This window comes from Amblyomma americanum, chromosome 2 (genome assembly GCF_052857255.1).
Source record: "Amblyomma americanum isolate KBUSLIRL-KWMA chromosome 2, ASM5285725v1, whole genome shotgun sequence".
Lineage (NCBI taxonomy): Eukaryota > Metazoa > Arthropoda > Arachnida > Ixodida > Ixodidae > Amblyomma > Amblyomma americanum.
The window spans coordinates 83,662,158-83,668,711 of NC_135498.1; the positions used below are offsets into that span (position 1 = coordinate 83,662,158).

Here is a 6,554-nt window from a genome sequence, read left to right on the forward strand (position 1 = left end):
CGATAACAACATTAAAAGCAAAAAAATTCAGCCTTGCCGACGTGAGGTCTGCGGATATATTGATTGTTGTAGTAAAATCTAACTATATCAAAAAAATTCCGCTCATAAACTCTATCTTGTTGAAAAATACTTTTATCCAGATTTGTTAAGGATGTATTTGGCTTATTTACATCGTTTCATTGCAAGCCTGACATTGATTGATGAAAGACTTGGCATGCAAACATTTTCTAAGGGCACGCACGCCTCTGCTGCGCGTCAAACCTATTACAATACGAATTTGACAAACACACACAGACCCAAACTTAAACTTGTCGAAGTTTGCACCTTTGTGTGTCCGTTTTCATATCCTGTATTGGGAGTGCACAAATATTTCCAGAAGTCCAGAGAAACTCATTTGATCGTTCAGTACCTTGTGTGCTACTACGTTAATTGAAACATTACTCGAGCGTTTGCATTGTATCATGTAGAAAATGTAGCTTTATGACAGCCAGTTGCTGAAGTGTGTCTGCTAAAACGCACAGAAATTTGGAGACGACCACATTCGAACCAGTAAAGGGTATCGGGGCCTGTCTTCCAGTATTGAATAAAACACAGTAATAAAAGAGCTTCCATTTACTGTTCGCGGTATGCTCATTACGCAAGAACTATTTCTGGTCTGCTCTTCCTTTGCACTGCTTCCGTACGGAAACAGATCCTGCTAACCGGATCGCGTCAACCAGCCGGGGTGTCAGCGAACCTTCCGTGGTCCTTTAAGATAGGGGAAGTCTGCTACTTGGGCAATCGGCTGCACTCTGCTAATGTTTACTAACCCATTTCTTGCCAAGGGCAATAATTTCTTCCCACGTGGTTTTGACGTGTGCAGTTTCAGGTGGTTACTGTATGTATGCCTGTTCATTTTTTTCACTAAACTTCAGTTGCGAGTCAGCGCTGGTGATGTATCCCTTCGTGTTCTTTGTGTTCTGACAAAGTGTGCGCTGCATTTGCCCTCATAAACGTACCTCAGCCTTCTCTCATCAAAGCGTAGCTTGTTATAATTGCACTATGTGTTCCTTAGAACAAAAACGCGAACTGAGCAGGCTTTAAGCATTTTATATTGAATGCAATGGCGAGGATCCTCAAGAGATATGCTCTGTTTGCATGGTATTCAAAGCGATTGAGGCGAACAGGATAAAAAAAATATGATATCAATAATGCGGCACCCACATTGGAGGAATGTGTAAGCATTAACGCCTGTTCGCCCCTCTTGCCTCCTCCTCTTTGCCCTTCTTTGCCTCTCTTTACTCAACTCTTCTTATACATTGCCCATTTTGAGTTTTCAAACTTGGCGCCACGCTTCGCTCCGTCCACACTTCCGGTTTTTAAAAATTGGCGCTACTTTTTCTCCGGCCCCGCTAACTTTTTGGACATTTTTGGCTCTAATTAATTAAATAATTGCCCCACATGCACCTCATGAAATCCCCTGCGAAATTTTTTCATGCTCTATCTAATGCAGCCATTCTTTTCTTTAGAACTCAGTTAGTTTCAACGTTAACGTGATGACAAGCACGTGATGACACGAAACCGCGAACATAGCCATACAATGCTTACGTATTAATAAAATGCACCGGAAAAAACTGAAGGTGCCAGTACAAAGCATTGTGACGGGTGCACGGCAGAAATCCACTCTTCAGAGCTTCTCATCCTCTAGAAAAAGTTTCTAAGATGTGTGTCGACAAACAGTGCTACAGAATGCTTGAATTTGTGCGTCTACCGCGGGACAGTGGTGAGTTAGGTAAAGGGTGTACACAGTTCAATTCTTCCACATGTACTGCGTAACTATCAGTTTATTCCGAAAGAGTTGGTATTCATCTGTCTTACACGTATAATAATTTGCTTAAGAATCTAAGGGAGTAAAACTTATGTTGTGAACACCGTCAGTAGAGTAGTGGTTGCTGGCCTTTTGGACAGACTCAGTTATGTAAACAAGTTTTAGGGGCTAGAATTTATTTCATTCTTAGGTTTTGCACATACTACATTCTCAACGGGAAATAACATTCAGAATACAGTAGTATTTCTAGAAATTGAACCAAGTGAACATTCAGTTGTCATTCATATTCACTTAGTATGTATTTGAAATATAAACTATTATTGATGCGTTTGTTTCATAAACAAACTAAGAGAAATGAAGACAGTGCATTATGGGTTCTTCTACATGGTATAAGCGGAAAACACGAAGTCCGTGAGTTTATTTCTCACCGTATCCATCAGCTTTTGTTCTGAATATTAACTCACGACAGCTGGGAAATTGTATATGCAGTAGGCACAATACTAGAAGCGAATTGCATCGTTATGATTTGTAATTGGCAACAGTTTGTTCAAGTAGCTAAAGTTTTTTTTTAGTTACTTGAGAAAGTGACATTCTTGGGCCACGTTTTCCTCTTCCACTTAACGCTGTTAACCTTGCAAGAATTAGAAACAGCACAGAATTACCAGGACTAACATTGTAGTAATGTTAAGGGTAATAACGTAGAGTTTAGAACCTGCAAAGAAAAACGATGAAAACTTCCGGGAGCCGGCCCCCGCCGCACGATCAAACATAATTGCGAGGTAAAGAAAGACGAGGGGTGTCCAGACCGCCATTAAGCCTGAGGACACCGTCATCATCACCTTCTGTTTGCTCTTCGGATTTCTGTAACAATCAGCCGAAAGGTCAAGATAAGGGGCTGCTGAGTGTAGAAAGGCGAGGGTAAGCTAGAAGATGAGCAAGAACAAGCATCAGTGACCGAACAGGTGGAGTCAATTCTTTGCAGCAAAAGCACGGTGCCCGTGAGTCTATATCCGCTACTACCCCTGGTAATCGCCACTGCACCAGCCGTAATGGAACACACAGCAGGCGCCAGTGAGGTTCAACCCAAGGAGTCCGGCGTAACCCGAAGACCCCAGCAGGTTCGTTTCGCGCTTCCTGACGGGAGCATTGTCTGCCCTAAAAAAGGAGGGCCGGCCGATAATGCAGCCCAAACGCGGCCGGTCATCTGTGCCGTCGGCGGCAGTCGCCGCCTTCGAGAAGTCGACTGCTGTTGGTTTGGGCGCGGGACGAAACCCGACGCTCTTAACGATGTCGGTGAGTTTTCTGTTTTCTTTGAATAAAGCGTTATACATGTCTAGCTTTCCTTCCCATTGAGGAACTAGTGCCGTACGTTGCCCACCAGCAGCGAATGAAGCTGTCGGGTGCTGCCTTCTGTCCGGAACAGCAGTATATGGCTGACCTGTCAAGGCGAACACCACGTAACTCAAAGGGGATGATTTAAGCTGGTAATGTTGAGAAAACAAGAGAGTCTCGAGAGATTCTGCACCAGAAGGGACATTATCCTGACCGGCTACTCGTCCCCATCGCTGAAAAATTTGACCTTTATATTGCTTTCGGCGCTGACGCCAACTATTTCCGACGTCCATAGAAATGAACAAGATGTACCGAAAATTCGGAATTCTCGCTGCAATTTTGGCACGCGGCACGCGGCACGCGTTAGCAGTCGTGGGACCTATAAGTCCTTGTGGAGATTTCTTGGTCTTGTCTTTCACAGTTTGCCTCGGCTAGAGAATAACACCACGGCAGCCAAACTGAGAACGCGCTGTTGGCTCTATGGTTCGTAAAATTTTAGGCCTCTAGTCAATGCAGGTTCCTAAAAATCTGGTAAAGTAAACATGGATGTTTTCGCCGTTAATCACGCATTTTCCAGCGCATCGATATTGCGAAAGTATAAATATTTCTATGTATCTAATATTGTTTTTGATTACATTGGTTAGCGCGTGAACATCAGTTTGTATTTCCCACGAGAAAGATTTTATCAGATTAATAGAACGTCTTTGCCAAAGCCCCGCTTCATTATATGATGCTCATTCGAAAGTTGACCCATGAAGTCTTACAGTTCGCAGTCCGAAGGAAACATAACAGTCTTGTACAACTGCAAGTTTTTATTGTATTTTGGTTTTTCTTTGCCAAATGCCAGCTTGATCATATGATGCTCATTTGAATGCTGTCGTATGGAGTGTCAGTCTTTGCAGTGCGGCGGAAACATAATATTCTGTACCATTGCAGCCTTCTCCGAAAGACAGTTTAAACGGTACCGCTTGGACTACGTTCCACCTCCGCCCCTGGATTGCACACGAGAGGCTTCACCTGCGTCTAGCAGTGAATCTTAACATCGAAGGCTCAGTATGCACACTGGCAGCTGCATCTAAAACACCGACAACACCACCGCACTCTGCCCTCTGACGTCACATAGTGGTATCATCGACGACCTTATGTGGGCTGAAAAAAGTGACTGGCCACCATTGTGAAGTGCAAAGGCTGCACTGAGTTGAAATTCGTGTTATTCAAGATTTAGTACTGCGCTCAGAATTTGACATGGTGTGGGATTCAAAATGAAGACCAGCAGCGTAGTACCCGTTCTCAGAAGGTTCTGTGGACAGCTCTCACTGTTGATGCCAGCTATGATTGTGCACACTTGAGTTCTTTTGCTTCCTGTGCAATACATGTTCTTTTTTTCTGAATCAGTGCATTTTATACATCATACATTGCCCTCCTCACTGCGTGCCACCAGAGCCTATACGACGCTGCTTGGAATGTTCATATTTAGTTAAGATTCCTCTGATGCGCTTAGTCGGAGAGGTGCGCAGCTTTGTGTACGGTACACGAGCTGTAGTTGTTTTTCTTTAAGGGCAGCTCTCTTTGCTTCACGATAGGTTCTTATAGCGTTACGAGGAGCTGCGCATTTGAGGCAGCTGTTCTTCACTGTGTCATAAGAGAAAAGGCGCGCCAAGGAACCAATTAACACATTTGGATCTTTCCACTTTCTCGTATAAATCAAATATTCCGTGCTACCAATGGCGAGTATTACCGCTGTCGCAAGCCCGTTGCATCCACAAACTGGGATCGAAGGTGATATATTTCGAAAAAAGTTAACAAAAATGGTTTGTTGCGTGGTCGACTATACTTCTTTTATTACAGACGGCTTTCCTTGTTAAAATGCCAATAATATAATTCTCAGCGCAGAATCGGCCCTATGTTTATGGGTGCCGTCATCGAATTAAAGCTGGACTGGTAACAAAATTTCGCACACATCGAGACCAAATTAGTTCCTCATTCACTCACTAAAGTTTGTTACTTCAGACAAGCGATTTAATAAGCAGAAGAACGAAAACATTTTGAAACCACAGATTCATTTCGAAGTGTCCACGTGTAGAGGCCCTTATTTCTATTAGTCTGCTGAAGTTTTTGGGCACACCCAAAAACTACCAGTTCTCTCAACTAAAAACTCATATGACGTCTATTATGAACTTAGCCAAGAATTTTTTCATCCCCGTGCTTGGTTTATGGATAATTTCAGTTAAATGCCACTGTAGTTAAGACGATGCTGTTTGACATCTGTATTGCACTTACTCAAGATTATATTGATCGCCATGCTTGGTTTACGGTGAATTGCCGATGACGCTGTTGTGCAATACCAGTCATGTCCTTTACTCGGGACACACAAAGCTGACGGCACCGATGAAGAAGGCAAGAATGGGATGGCTATGGTTATAATGGAAATGTGGCGTGCCAAAGAGTGAAGACCGAGGTCACATTAATTTACTGGAGAAAGTTCTTGCAGACGAAACAGCGTCGAAAGGCTCCGGCTGCACTACCGAGTCCCGGAGGGCTTTCAACCGCTCGAGACGCGGTGGCGCTTTGTATTCGATGCGCTTGCCACCGCGTACCCTGAACGCCGTGCGGGTCTATGCAGTTAAGTCTAGCCATATGAAGCGCACGATGTAGACTATTTTCTGGTGGTACTTGACCACCACGCTTGAAGCAGATGCACTGCACCAATTCTGTCAGGGGTTTTAACCAATGCAGAACACAAGTTTAATCACTTGGAATGGTACAGCGAGACCTGTCCTTATGCTTCGAGGAAGTTGAGCGACTGATACCAGGTGGACACAGACTGTTCGGGTAGAATGATAAGTTTCATGAAACGGGCTTGTTCCAGGCCTGCTTTACGAATGATATCAGTAACTAGGCTCCAAGGATGATATAATATCACTTAAGAGGCGAGCACTACTGGAAAAATTGAAGGTAAGGATTTTATTACCAACCAGACGGCGCCATGGTCTTGGCGAAATGCTTGTGGTACCAAGAAAAGTATAACCCGTTCAGGGACCGTGCACTGTGTGCCAGGCGCTGAAATGCGTAGCGGCGAAGTAAAAACATGCGCTTATGTGAAAAAGCTGTCATACTCCGTCTTACATCTGGGGCGCTTCAAAATCAATCATCCCGGCAACTAGGCTCGAGTTTTTGCGAACGCGATGATTGTGGATCACATGGCGACGACTGCTCATGGATGCGGACTGTCTTTACAGTGGCTTTTCAGCTCCAACGCAGAAGGTGCCGACGACATGCGCCCAGATATCACGCCTGGACGTGGTCTTTCCCTTTACAGACGTTGAAATGTGACGCTGTATCATGTACAAATTACGAACTCGTTGGCGAAGATATTTATGACCTCTTGATGCGAAAAAGAAGGGTTCACAGCCTT

General features: G+C 44.2%; 1 long non-coding RNA gene across 1 annotated transcript; it reads left to right on the plus strand.

Moving 5' to 3' along the window:
* The first annotated feature begins 2,591 nt into the window (after positions 1-2,591).
* LOC144118743 (uncharacterized) lies at positions 2,592-4,566 on the plus strand. The gene is made up of 2 exons (XR_013312121.1): positions 2,592-3,100; positions 4,076-4,566. It is a non-coding gene; the product is annotated as an uncharacterized LOC144118743 (long non-coding RNA).
* Positions 4,567-6,554: the final 1,988 nt, after the last annotated feature.